Raw genomic sequence first — 15055 nt, 5'->3', positions numbered from 1 at the left:
TAGGGGAGAGTGGGGCAAAGCGGCCACCCTAACGTTTCTAACGATGCCGACGCTTGATTTTTAAACTTGGAAAGATTCTTTCTATACCAATGTGATCCCTATTAAATTGTCTTTTATTCCAACTGCGTTTCATTTCCAAAGGCGTTCACATATGGGAGATATTGACAAAACTTTAAACCTATAGCATATTGGCCACTTTGCCCCATCCCTGAGGCAAAGCGGCCACTGGCGACTTCTCAAGTCCCGATATGAGAAACAGAATAGTTGCCTCATGCACGACTAGGGTATTTGATGGTGACAAGGTTTAAGGGAAGATGGATGTTTACTTTGTTATCTTCCCACCTATTGCTAAACAAAGAAAGAATTTTCTTGGAAAAACATTTAATTGCATAATTTGGTAACTCATGTAACCGAAAAGTGGCCAAGATGAATGCATGACGACACATTTGAATATAAATAATGTTTTTATCCAGATGGAAACAACTTATGGCCAATTGGGGGCTGGCCACTTTGCCCCGGCCGCTTTGCCCCGCGCATACCGTCCGAGACAAAAATATTCCAGCTCAGCTATTAGTGGGGTAAAAAGCATTAACATTGGTAGAAGGCATATACGATAACCACGCAATGCATGGACAAAAACGCTTATAAAAATTCCAAACGGTTATGGAATAAAATAACATTTATAAATTGTAAACATAATTGGTAACCTGGCAAGAAATGCTTTTCCGTGTTTCACAGAACAATGGTGATGGGCCTGAAACCCCGGTCTGGCTCATTCGAACGACCGCAAAGAGAAGTATAATTGGAAATCATAAATTGGAACTGACGCCAGCTGTGGAGGGCTAAAACGATGGATGGCCGCTTTGCCCCGGGTGGCCGCTTTGCCCCACTCTCCCCTACTGTTTCATTATCCGTTTTCGTCAGTGTTCTGTCGTTTGTTGCGCTTCATTGTGGTTGCTCACCCCAAAATTCACGGAGAAATTGCAAGTGCGTTTAATTTTTGCCTGCACTTTGCCGTGTCATTTTGACACTAGTAAACGTAGAAAGAGCATACTCTGAACGGTATGAACATTCAAATACGTTAATCGTGGTCAATTCACTGAAATTATATTGTATTGATATTCGGCCAGAGATGCCGAGGGCCATGGAGATGCCCAGCAGTGGCGCAGCCAGGGGGGGGTCAGAGGGTCAGCTGACCCCCCGAAATTTCTTTCAGGGGCCCGCTCGAGAAAGAGAGAGAGAGAGAGAGAGAGAGAGAGAGAGAGAGAGAGAGAGCCCCCTGGGTGGATGGGGCCCGGGCCCCCCGTGGATGGAGCCGGGCCCCGGGCCCTGGGTGGACGGGGCCCGGACCCCCGGTTGGATGGGGCCCGGGCCCCCGGGAGAACGGGCCCGGACCCCCTGGGTGGATGGAGCCCGGGCCCCCCGTGGATGGGGCCGGGCCCCCGGGAGAACGGGCCCCGGGTGGACGGGGCCCGGACCCCCGGTTGGATGGGGCCCGGGCCCCGGGAGAGCGGGCCCGGGCCTCCCGGAGAACTGGCCCGGGCCCCTGGGAGAACGGGCCCTGACCCCCCGTGGATGGGTCCGGGGCCCCGGGAGAACGGGCCCCGGGTGGACGGGGACCGGACCCCCGGTTGGATGGGGCCCGGGCCCCCGGGAGAACGGGCCCGGGCCCCCTGGGTGGATGGGGCCGGGTCCCCGGGAGAACGGGCCCGGGCCTCCCGGAGAACGGGCCCGAGCCCCCGGGAGAACTGGCCCGGGCACCTGGGAGAACGGGCCCTGGCCCCCCGTGGATGGGTCCGGGGCCCCGGGAGAACGGGCCCCGGGTGGACGGGGCCCGGATCCCCGGTTGGATGGGGCCCGGGCCCCCGGGAGGAGAACTGGCTCGGGCCCCTGGGAGAACGGGACCGGATCCCCTGGGTGGATGGGTCCGGGCCCCCAGGAGAAAGGGCCCGGGCCTCCCGGAGAACGGGCCCGGGCCCCAGGGAGAACTGGCCCGGGCCCCCGGGAGAACGGGGCCCGGGCCCCCGGGTTGATGGGACCCGGGCCCCCTGGTGGACGGGCCCGGAGCCCCGGGTGGACGTGGCCCGGGCCCCCGTGTGGATAGGGCCCGCGCCCCCGTGTGGATAGGGCCCGGGCCCCCGGTTGAATGGGGATCGCTAGGGTGACCCGCTTGCTCCGCAACGCGAATAAGGGGTATTTTCGATCGGTGGGCGTTTGGTTGGTCTTGTGTCCGTGGGTCATGTATCCATTTCGGTCGATTGCTTTTTGGCGGCTAAGCATTTTGGTTTGGGAAAAAATATCCATCGCATCGAGGTGCTCGTGTTGCCGGGACCTCGATAGCAGACAGAATCTACGTCACCACATCACGACACCACAACAAACCCGGCCCAAGGCAATATGTACATGTCCCATACAGGGACCGCGGATTCCGGGGGGCAGGGTGTGCAATGGCACACCCTGAAAATCCCGAGGGTGTGCAAACACCTATTTTTGCACACCCACAATTCGTTGTGGGGGCCCATGCGGGGTGCTGAGGGCCCTCACTGGTGCTTAACTGTCCCAAGCCGACGCTCGAGGGCCCCAGCCCGAGCCTGATGGCCCCGTACCGGTGCCTGAAGGCCTAAACAGGTACAGTCGTGTACAGGTTGATGGTCCGCTACTCTTTATCCACCGGGTTCCTATGGCTCAGCATTGGCTTTGGCAGCAGCCGCATGGTACCGGTAGGCTCTGCCGCATGACCCGAGAGTGAAGCGGCACAGCCTACCCACACTGTATGACACCGGCTCGGGTCGCCTGGTAGAGCGATTTGACCGGACGCTGCGTTACACCGGCTGGGGGGAGGGGAGGGGGAGGGGTAAGGGTCAGGCCTGTCTATTTGGCTCGGCTCGGTGGATGAGGCGGGCTGGAGTGTGGTGTGGGGCGGGGGTGATATGGGGAGGGAGTGAGCGGACCTGGGGCTGGGTGTGTGTGGTCACTTGTCGCATAGAACCGATCGTAATCCACCCTCCAAAAATTCGCTTTAGAGATATTCACAAAACCCAGGGGGGGTTCAAACACCCATCTCCCAAGTGGGGTGCGGAAGGACAGGTAAGGGTCCATACGGTCTCCTCATGAATTGCAGCAAAGAAAGAAAACAGACCTGTCACCAAATAATCTTTCTGAAAAGTGGACTAATCGCATAGCCTCGGACACAGAAATAAACATCCAGCACGCCTCGAACCGGGCCTCTCACTACCGGTCAGTTTGACAGTCTAGCACTCCTACGCTGAGCTACACCGGATGGTGGCCACGGCCGGGGCAAAGTCTGGCCGGGCGGGCGGCGGGGCCGGGAGGTCGGCAGCAAAGTCAATGATTTTTTTTGTGGTTTCGGGTGCCGGTCGCTCTAGCTTGGTGGAATGATGATGGATCATTGGCAAAACTTTCAACGTGGAGTCCCGGTTCGAGCCTCATCGGGGCTCCGGCTACTTTTCCGAGTTAGGATCTGAGGCCTCTTGCACCAAACTACCTAGCTAGGTAAAATCGAAAAACCGGTTTCAGAATAAGCTAATCTAACGGTGGTAATTTTTTTTTGCAACAGCCCAATACATAGTCCTACATGTGCTTGCTATTGCACACAAATTGTGACATTTGAAACTTGAACTAGGTATACGATGCAAAATAATCCAAGCATTGGTGCAAGAGGATTTTGGTGCAAGAGGCCTCTGGTTTGATTTTAGTGGTTGCGAGCCATTTATACGGTTTTATATCTACATGTCGATTGTCGATTGATTGATTGATTCATTCATTCGTTCATTTAATACATGTCGACATTTAGCATACGAATTGATGACATCCAGGATCAATCCGATCAATCTACCATTTTCATAAGCGTATTGCCTAAATATCATGCATATATGTGGCACAAGACCTATGGTTGCCTCGATACCGTGCCAAATCACGTTTTGCACAATGCACAAGTAAATTATATTCGCTGGGTCTTCCGTGCATTGTGCTGAGCAAAAACAGGAATGCAATTGTTAAGCGACGCAAAATGTGCAATGCAGCAACTAGCAAGTGACCACGCACACCCGACCAGCCCCCATGGTCCACCAACACGCCCCACACCACTCGCCAGCCCACGCCAACCACCGAGACGAGCCCCTCCCCCCCGCGCTGGTCTGACGCGACAGCTGGTCTACAAAGCGCTCCACCCGGCGACCCGAGCCGATGTCAAACGGCGTGGGTAGACTGTGCCGCTTCACTCTCGGGTCATGCCGCACAGCCTACCGGTACCAGGCGGCTGCTGCCAATGCTGAGCCATAGGAACCCGGTGGATAAAGAGTAGGGGACCATCAACCTGTACACGACTGTACCACTGTTATCTCAGAGGTTATCTCAGGGCCCCACGCCATTTTTGAGCGCTCCCACCGGCTCTTGAGGGCCCCAGGCCGATGCCCGAGGGCCCCAAGTCCATGTCTCGAGGCCCCAGGCAGTATCTGAGTACCTACACGGCTAGCTCAGGGATCCACGCCAGTTTCTGAGGGCCCTAACCGGCTCTTGAGAGCCCTGCCCCCCCCCCCCTTAACCCTCGCCGGCACAGGGGGGGTTGATGCAACCCCCCCCCTAAGGTTTTCGCGAATAACTCGCGTAAAAAGCGGCCGATCGCGACGAAACTTTCAGTACCTTCGCATTGATCAATTTTACACCTACCCTGAAAATTTCATGACCCTGACCCCAATGACCTTCGACCTGTGACCTCTTCTCTGTGACCATGTTTGGCCGAAATCGCGGTTCGGCGCATGTCGGCTCGCATTAGCCGCGCGTTTGCAAGCTTTTCGTGGTTTCAAACGTTCAAACATGTGATTTGATGTTGCTCCCATGCATTAGGGTGGGTGTCAAGGTCACCTGAAGGTCAGGACAGGTCATTGACCTTTGGTGACCTCGGGTGACCTCGGTTCACTTTTTCGAGTTTTACATGTTTCTAGGCTAGTTTTCGGAGCTGAATTCGAATTTAGCAACCATTTGAACATTTACGAAGTAGTTTTGGTGCCTTCGTAACATGTTACGAAGCTGTCCTAGGCGGTTGACACGTATTACGAATTACCCGTCACAACCCCTACCGGTTGACCTGACCTGACCTGACCCGACCTGGTCTAAAAGTTTAAAGACATCATCTCTGATCAAAACTAACACGATATTCGTGATCAGCACCCCGGAAAACCACATAGCAGCCACACTTTACGACTTTCTAACAGGTCCCGATTTTCCCGGTTTTCGGGTCATTGACCTGACCTGGAAGGTCACCCGATGACCTAGGACCTTAAAATTGGGTATCATCGGCTTCCTCTCGTGACGGGCAACACGCTCGTTTTTTCCGCGAAGCTCTAGCTCGATCAGGGGCCAAACGCGAGGGGGGGGGTCGTACCAACCCCCCCCCCCCTCCTTGTGCCGTCGAAGGACTCAAAATGGCCTGTGCCGGAGAGGGTTAACCTCCTCTTGGGGCCGATGCCTGAGGGCCCCCGCATCGGTACCTGAAAGCCCATACAGTTATCTCAGGGCCCCACCCCAGTTTCTGAAGGCCCTCACCGGCTCTTGAGGGGCCCAAGACCGATATCCAAGTGCCTTTGGCCAATGCCCGGGGGCCTCAGGCCGATGCTCGATGGCCCCAAGCCGTTACCCGAGGGCCCATACAGCTATCTCAGGGTACCATGCCACTTTAAGAGGGCCCTAACCGGCTCTCGAGGGCCCCAGGCCGATGCCTGAGATCCCCAGGCTGATGTGAGACGGCCGGCCGATGAGGCGGCCCCCAAGTCAGTTTCTAAGGGCGTCCACGAACGCTGTCTGGTCAAAGCTGATCTCTGAGGGCCCTACGCAGGTTTTTAAGTGCACTCAGCTCCTATTTAGGATCTCACATCGGCCTCTGAGATCGGATGGCTCATGCATGCCGCAGCGGAGCCCTTGCCGGCTTCTGAGGGCCCCGAGCTGATAGTTGAGGTCCCCATGCCAATACTCGAGAGCCCCACACAATAATATCAGCGCCCTACACCAGTTTGAGGAACGCCATTCGGCCAAGGCTGACCTTTGAGGAAGAGCCCTATGCAAGCCTCTGAGTGCCCTCACTTTTTTAGGATCTCACACCACCCTCTAAAGTCGCAGGACTAAAGAAGGAAGCTTCTGATGACCCTCACTAGCTCGGACCCAAATCGATGCAAGAGGACCCAAATCGATACGGTGACCCTTAGAAACCTACCAGAGCAGTCAAGGCGTTGGCTTTTTGGAAGGGGCCCCGACATGGGTGGGTGGCCCAATCGCCACATCTTGCACACCCTACGAAAATTTGAATCCGCGGTCCCTGGTCCCATATGAGCGCGTTAACCCTCGCCGGCACAGGCCATTCCAGCCATTTTGCGTCCTTCGACGGCACAAGGGGAGGGTGGTGCGACCCCCCCCCCCGCGTTTGGCCCATGACTGAGCTAGAGCTTCGCGGAAAAAAAAACGAACGTGTTGCCCGTGACGAGAGTAAGCCGATGATACTCAATTTTAAGGTTCTTGGTCATTGGTTGACCTTCCAGGTCAGGTCAATGACCCAAAAATCGGAAAAATCGGGACCTGTTAGAACGTCGTTAAGTGTGGCTGCTATAGGGTTTTTCGGGGTGCTGATCACGAATAGTTATCATGTTAGTTTTGATCACAGATGATGTCTTTATGCATTTAGGTCAGGTCGGGTCAGGTCAGGTCAGGTCAACCAGTAGGGGTCCTGCCGGGTATTTGTAGTACCTACGTGTCAGCCGCCTCTAGCAGCTTCGTAACATGTTACGAAGGCACCAAAACTACTTCGTGAATGTTCAAATGGTTGCTAAATTCGGATTCAGCTCCAAAAAACTAGCATAGAAACATGTAAAATTCGAAAAAGTACCGAGGTCATCATATGTCAATGACCTGACCTGACCTTCAGGTAACCTTGACACCCACCCTAATGCATGGGAGCAGCATCAACTCACATGTTTGAACGCTTGAAACCACGAAAAGACTGCAAGCGCGCGGCTAATGCGAGCCGGCATACGCCAAATCGCGATTCTGCCCAAACATGGTCTAGGAAAGTAGGTCACAGGTCAAAGGTCATTTGAGTCAGGGTCATGCAATTTCTATAGGGTAGGTGTAAAACTAATCAACGCGAGGGTACTGAAAAAGTTGTCGCGATCGGCCACTTTTTACGCGAGTTATTCGCGAAAACCCTTAGGGGGTTGCATCATCTCTCCTCCCCCTGCGCCGGCGAGGGTTAAAACTTCTTGTGAGCGAATTCACGTAATGAAGAAGGATAAAAGGCACAATCTCCTACAGCAGCCAATAGATGATTTAGGACAGGCACATGGAAATACTTAAATATTGTCCGATAGAAGCAGGCAACAGCTCCGTTTACATAACATATGTATATGCTATGCATATTGCGGAAGGGGCGGCCTCGAAAGATTACGTATTCATACCTCAATCCTCATAGTCACATATTTCTGTTATGGTCAATTCGCGTAGAAATTGAACACCGGGTGATTACCGAGCTATTGTTCTATCAAAATTTTCCGATTCAAACTCGCTCAGGGTTATCGTGTGTAGGTAAAGGGGGGCCCGTTCAGCAGAATGCGTATGAAATATGGAAAGATTCTGAAAAATGGGTGGGGGCCCGCACACTAGGGGGCCCGCTTTGGAGGCGATGACCCCCCCGAAACGAGATCCTGGCTGCGCCACTGATGCCCAGGGACGGTCCCCGCCAAGAGTGCGGAGGGATCGCCCGGTAGTAGGTGTAATTGTCACGAAACTTACTTATCTGTTCATACCATTTTGTGATACGCTCATACGGAAATTTCTTTCTCCGTCAGCTAAACGTTTCCTCTCTTTGTTATGATCGCTTCGGTTCCCTACGCTTCCCTGGGGGAGGGAAGATAATGTGGGACCGATTCCCTTCTTCCATATCATGATAAAGAGAGTACACGTTCAAGCTTTGTTACATATAAATAGCCGTCACTTTCCCCACGTGTCGGCACCGTCCACCGACCCAGCGGGTCGGCGGACCGGTCCTTGATTGTGCAACCACCTTGTATATAACGCACAGGCACTGGCGAATCAGAATCAGAACCACAGTTGCAATACAAGTCTCGGCCCGCTCAGTCGTCTCTCCATCCGCGCCTCCGCGACACGACCAACCAGACCCATCAACACACCCGTCACCGACCCACCAGTCCCAGTTGTTCCACGAGGCTATGTAGTTCGCGACAAAAACACCACGCTCGGCCAAAAAACTTCCGCAAGGAGCATGTGTGTCACCATGGAACGAATGAGGGTCTGTTTGTAGCGCGTCCGGGCTGAATTGTAAGCAGGAAGGATGAACAGTGTTAGCCTTCTTGCTCAGCCGAGGGATCGGGTGCCTCTGTTCGTCCGATCCTCTCGCGACCAGAACTGCAGTAGGTTATCAATACACAACACTACTCCCACTGGTCCTTGGCCAATGGCCATCTAACAATCGACAGAACTGGGCGGGTAAGGGAGTTGATGCCCTCCGTATTTAATATTGATGGGATCGGAACACCCATCGTCTTAGGTGATGATAATGCAACGACCCAGTAGATACCAGCTCCGTGCAGAGTCTGAGTCCGGCAAACAAAAACATGCGGGGGCAAGAAACACAGGCATACAGATTCAATCGCTGGACACTCGCTCTCTATATATACTACGATACTGGAGACATGCGAGGAAAAAGCGCTGGTAATGCGATTTTACGAATGCCAGCTCTTTTAGTATGCTATTTTGACCACACAAATTAGGACGATGATTCGTCCAACATAGGGTACAGGTCGCTTCTACGGACCATTGTAGCCGACCAGGATCATTAGCTTGGATGCCAGCTCGAATTGCTTTCAGTCTGAGACCGTTCGGGAAACATGTCCATCCGGCATCCACTCCTGGCAGTGATCAGCGAACCGTTCGCCTATCTCGTTCACGCCCGTCTCCGTCACGCTGAGTGCACTCGGCTATCCTGAGCGGCAGTGCAGTCGGGATCATCCTCAGGCCTCACAGCCGTGAAGATCAGCCGGCCATCGCGCGGCGGCCGGCGTCCCGCTCGGGTGGTCGTGGCGGCGCAGCAGATCGGTCTGATGAGCTGTTCCGCGTGGCCCGGCGCGTTCCGGTCGCCGACCCGCCACCGGCCCACTTCCGCCGTCGGCAGTGAGCGATGAGACGGACCGGTGCACGCCGTCTGCGTCCGCACCACGCCCGGTAGCTGGTAAACAAGTCCCGGTCTGCCGCGGCCCGGTCCCAGACCCCAGATCCCAGGTCTCAGGCCGTGGCTCGCCACATGCTGCGCACGATAGTATGGATTCCCGCCGTGAACAGAGCGCCTTTGAAACCGACTAATGCTGCACAAAACTCCGACACATATTTATTCGACAACTCAACAAATAACATCAACAGGCAGTACGACTAGCAGCTGCTGTCTCAGAGCAGTTTTCTAGCAGCTGCTGCCCCTGAACAGATCTCACAGCTGGCATCCCTGAACTGTTTGTTCCCTGAGGAGGCCTTGTGGATGGCGTGGGGTCCCTCAGCTGCACTGCATGTATAGAGACCATCAGCGCAGCAGTGGGGCTCCTGGGAGTTCGTGGCTGCTGCGGCGCGGCAGCTGGTCAGTGGTCACACACAGAGTGGTACAGCCCGCAATGCACGCCCGCCGGCTTGTCCCGGCCCAGGTTTCCGCAGGCGATGTCGCCCACCGTCTCGTTACGCTCGGGTACGAGCACGCTCCAGCTGCCCGCCGCCTTGAGGACGTCCCTCTGGGTGACGCACTCCTGGCAGTGGTGGTCGGCGCTCTCGTATCGTCGCAGGCGTTCTCCCAGAGCTGCCGGAAGCTGAAGAGGATGGTGTCGTCGCGGAAGTTGTGGATGCCGAAGCTGCAGTGACACTGCAGGTCAGAAGGGTCGGGTGTCGGAGGGGCCTGGGCCGCGACAACGGCGACGAGAACGAGCGCAACGACGAGCTTCATTGCTGCAGGAGAGGAGGCGGGAGTGATATTTGACCTGACGTTTGCCGTCGTTATATAGTCAGAGCTATCAGTGTACACTGTAGGAGCTGGGACGGGCCTCGCAGCCGGTGTTACTGTGAGACAGACCGCATCCCAGCGACTGTCGGAAAACGCGGAACGCAGGCCTGTCACCGACCGAGACGCGGAGGGCACCGAGGAACATCCCACCGGTTTCCAAACAGAATAGGTCATAATACATCCCTGGGCGACCATTATCTGTAAACGATCACTAAACGTCATGCAGTAGTCCCCTGCCTCCTCCTATCGACCTTGCCAGATCTACTGCAAATTCCTGCATGGCTATTGAATGAGCTCATCCTCGAAATATGTTTACAGGATACTCTGACATGTTATGAGCCAGCTATGTGGAACGCTGCAGAGATGTGCATCGATTGCAAAAGTGCACAGGGTGGATGGTGGGCATTGGTCAGCAATGACTCTTCGCTTTGCTATTGTTTGGCGTCCGAGCAAAACGGTCGACAACAATGAAATAGTTAAATGCGATAAAGAGAAATTCGCTGGTTTTAAAGATGTTTAATAAAAAGGCACAGAAGAAACTATTGATGCGTTGTAACTACCATGAGTTTTAATTAACGCTGCCAACGAGCGTTGTTATTCCGTCACATGGTAAAAATGGAACGGCATCAAATGAAAATTACTTTAGCTTAGTAGGGAGCCACGATGAAGCCACTACCTAACTAGAACCTGGTAAGCATAGTACAGATTGCAAGTGCAGACCTCTTTTTCGGCCAAACTGCGGCAGACAGCTCCGAGCCTTTGTGGTGTGCCGAGGGCAAAAGCGATAGTTCCGCGGCCAGATTGCAGGGGCGTCAGTAGCAGTTGCCATATGTCAGCAGCGTCAAGTAGACCGCCCGCCGCCAAATGAGACACTTGAGGCCGGACAAGACAGTTTCATGGTCCATCCAGCCCTTGACCAGCGACCCGTGACAAGACGGAAGTAAGTTGAAGCCGTTCTCGGAATCTCACAGACGGCTAAGCCCTTCGAGTACCTACCCTAAGCCCTCGGTGACGGCCCGGATGCAGGGCGGTGGCCGGTGACATCAGCTGTCGGGAGCGCGCCTACTCGATAGCGTATCGGTCGGTTGATTGGTGTCCGGGTCGACCACGGAGCGTGGGGTACCACCGGGTGTCGGACAGACAGCGGCCCCCTCGGCAGTTCACGGTGAATTGTTAAAGGCTTTTGTAAGTTGTAACTAACTGCCTTCAGCCTTGTTCCTGATTCGTGTGTATTGTATTGTATTTGTATTTGACAATAGCAGACACTCTACAGCAACGCGTAGCTTTTACGTGTCCTTAGAGATGAATAAAAGAGCAAGACAATGATGTCGCATAAACACACACACAATGACACACACGCACACACAGTACACACAGTCACGCGTACAAGTCATCGCCGAGTAAAAATACGTTTCACAGCTCGTTTAAATGACGCGGGGTCTAGATTTCTCGCGTCTCCCGGCATGGAGTTGAGGAGACTAGCAGCGCGGTACTGAAAACAGCGCTGCCCCGTCGCTGTGCGCACGGCTGAGAGGCGCAAACAGTTGTCCTGTCTAGTCGAACGCTCACCATTCCTAGTGTCAGCATGGGTATGTAAAAGCATGGCAAGCTCGGCGGGTTCTTGATATAAAATGGCTTTGTGAGCAGCGATCGCTGTCGGCATATCACACATTTGCCGAGGCGTGTGCAGGTGCAGGTCATCCCGCGCGAGACACATGGTCGAACTTCTTTAGCCCCGTTACCACTCTCGCGGCAAAATTGACTACTTCAACCTTCCAGGCGGTGGGGGGGCATTTTTTGCCCCCCCCCCTTAGTTTTTTCGATATATCTCGAGAACCGCTGCGCCGATCGTCACCAAACTTTCAGTACCCTCCCGGGAGCAGCTAGCGCACAATGCACGTGGTGACAAAAAAATTTCCAAAGGCTATGATAGGTTGGCCGCTAATAACGTCAGAGTGACGTCATTTTTGCCATTTTCGACCCAAAAAAAGGTTTCGCGGGAAGAGCTGTCAGGCCTACAGCTTTAGAGATACAGAAAAATGTTTCAGACATAAAAGGTGTGGAATTAAAAGGGCTACAAAACTGCTATTTCGGTTTTTCGAATTTTTTGGATTGTGACCCCCAAAATCAAAAAATAGATTTTTTTAAAATATAATAGCCAAAAAATCCAAAAAGTTTTTTGAATTTCGAAAAAACGGAATATATGTGATAGCCCCTACCGCCTTCTATCTACATACCAAATTTGAGATCGATATCTCTTTATTTTGGCCAAGTTATAGCGAAAAAAACTGTTCAAAATTGATGACGTCAAATTTTCAAACTCTTTTAGCAATTCTAGACCTCGTAGCGCAAAACAAAGACCACCATTAGACTCCCCGTGACGAGCTGCATCGAATCGATGCCCATTTTATGCAAAATTTCAAATTTGAAATTTGACCTTTTTGACCTGACCTTGACCTGACCTCCACCAGAAAGTGACCTAAACCGTACCTGATGGTCTTATAACCAACACCATTGAGTTGGAAATGAAAAACTGGCCATAAAACATGCATCGCATAACCTTAGAAAAGTTGGGCTCATATGGTGACCCTTGGTGACCTTTGGTGACCTGACCTGTGACCTGACCTGGTATGACCAGTGACCTCTAATAGCAACATATGTACAAGACAACTGACGCCTTATCGCTGATTTTCGACAAAATGCGTTTTACTCGGTGTTATAGCGCTTTCCCTAGAAGCCCCGTGAACGGTGAAACATTTTATCTTTGACCTGACCTGTGACGTCATCGGTGACCCCGAGGTCAATGAAATTTGGTTTCCTTCGACAAATTTGACAGGGCTATCGAAAGCCGTTTGAATTTTCCGGATCCGTCCAGTAATTTCGGAGATACGGGGGGGGGCAAAAAAAGTGCCCCCCCCCCCCCCCACCGCGCGGACGGTGGCTGGTAGGCCCACCGCCTGCCGGGTTAAGCAGTCTAGTATCGTTTTTAGACGAGCCGTTGCCATACACCGAGATACAATATCTCACGCGCGAGATGACCAGCCCCTGCACAATAGTTAACATCACATGCCGCGGGAGGAAGTGTCTCAGGTGGCGGAGACCTATCAGGAGGAGGACATATCAGTGTGCAATTAGAAGCTGGCCTGAACTGAAGTATGAGTGTTTTCTATAACTATCTTTTTACCAACTGACCCTGGCTGCAGGCGCGTAACCACGATTCTGAAGTTACTGGGGACCACATGGAGGGCCGCGAAGACCAAATATTATATTTCAGGATCAGCCTTCGCCCAAGTGGGGGGGGGGGGTGTTTCTAGCCACACCCGCCAGTTTTTTTTTTTTGCGCGTGTAAGGAAAACCGCGGCGCGCACCGCCGCGAAACTTGGTATGGCTTATGATACCTCAATTTCGCATCATGTGTGAAAATTTTGACACCAGGTCACCTAAGGTCAGGTCACCAGGTAAAGTAAAGTAGCCATGCCTCCAAAAAACTTTGTGACTCTGTCATTCCTACAGTTTTATCCCAGAAGTTTGAAACTCGAGCTTTTGCATGAGGAAATCAGTATGAACAATTCGTATATCTCACAGTTTTCACATCGGTGACCTAATGTTAAAAAAAAATTAGTCCGAACCCTCTGATAGGAAGGACTCACAAGGACAGAGCCACCGCTAAGCGAAGCTTGTTGCGGTGACCCTGCCCTCTACCCTCCGATCGCGCAATTCCAGTTCTATGGCAGAATTTAGAGTCCAAAGTTTAACCCGCGCACCGACGGGGGGCGGATATCCGCCCCCCCCCTGAGGTTTTTCGCGAATAGCGGGAAAACCGCGGCGCGTAGCGCCGCGAAATTTGGTATGACTATTTCCTTATCATTTTTACACATAGTGTGCAAGTTTGAACCTCCTACCTTTCAAGGTCAGGTCACCAGGTCACTTTGAATGACCCAACCTCAAGGAACTTTTTTGCAACTTTGTCACCGTGCCAGAGCTACAGTAGATGTCGGAGGCCTTTGAAAGTCGCAGGATGTTATTAGGTCATTAGTAGCTACAATTTGTATATCTCGGAATTTTGATATCGGTGACCTAAGGTCAGGTCAATTTCGCGACCTCCCCATTATAAGTCAATGGGGGAAAAATCAACTCCCTGTTTTTACCACTAAAACGGGTCGGAATGGCCCCATATACCATACATGACTTCATATACGATCAACCTTCACTACCTTGAGGTCTGTTTTGCTGTTGGGCAGCTGTGAGGTCATGTGACGTCATCAAAGGTCACCAAAGGTTTTTGGCCAATAACTCCGTACAGGAACAAGATACAGACGCGTGGATGGTCTCATTGTGTTCAGCTCGTCAAGACGCATCGAATGATATACATGATGACCTCGAGGTCACGTGACCTGAGGTCAACCTTTGACCTTGACCTTTCGAGGTCAACATATATATCATTCGATGCGGATTGACGAGAGGATCACGATGATGCCCTAAGTTTGTTCATATCTTGACTAATTCGAAAGTTATTCGAGAAAAACTCTCTCCATATCTAGCGCCGCCATTTTGACTTTTTCGACCCCTGTGACGTCATCTTTGACCTGACCTGAAAATGACCTTAGTAAAAATTGTAGACCTTGTCCATGCGTATCCGATGCCGTTTACCGCTTGTCGCTATCTTGCTTCGTTCTCGAGATCTCAGGGGGGGGGGCCGAATCGGCCCCCCCCGCCAGTTTCTTGTCCCGGCGGAGCCCGCCAGGAATAGGGTTAAAATTATTCAGCTGTATTATATCATCCCAGATAGACATATTTTATTTGGATGCTAGCTGTTTAGAGTTGTTTTATAAGGAGCGTCATGAGCGTGGTTTTTGTCTTCCGTGTTTCTAAGCGTGATCGTTTTGGGGGAATTTCTCTTATATAGGTCGCTCTGTGTGGCTTATTTATAATTTTCATGCTGATTTCGATCATTCCTCGTGCCCATCCTACCAGGCCTTTTGCCACTTACAC

Source organism: Amphibalanus amphitrite, unplaced genomic scaffold, assembly GCF_019059575.1.
Source record: "Amphibalanus amphitrite isolate SeventyFive unplaced genomic scaffold, NRLGWU_Aamphi_draft 001348F_arrow, whole genome shotgun sequence".
Lineage (NCBI taxonomy): Eukaryota > Metazoa > Arthropoda > Thecostraca > Balanomorpha > Balanidae > Amphibalanus > Amphibalanus amphitrite.
Note: the sequence above shows the minus strand (reverse complement) of the source record.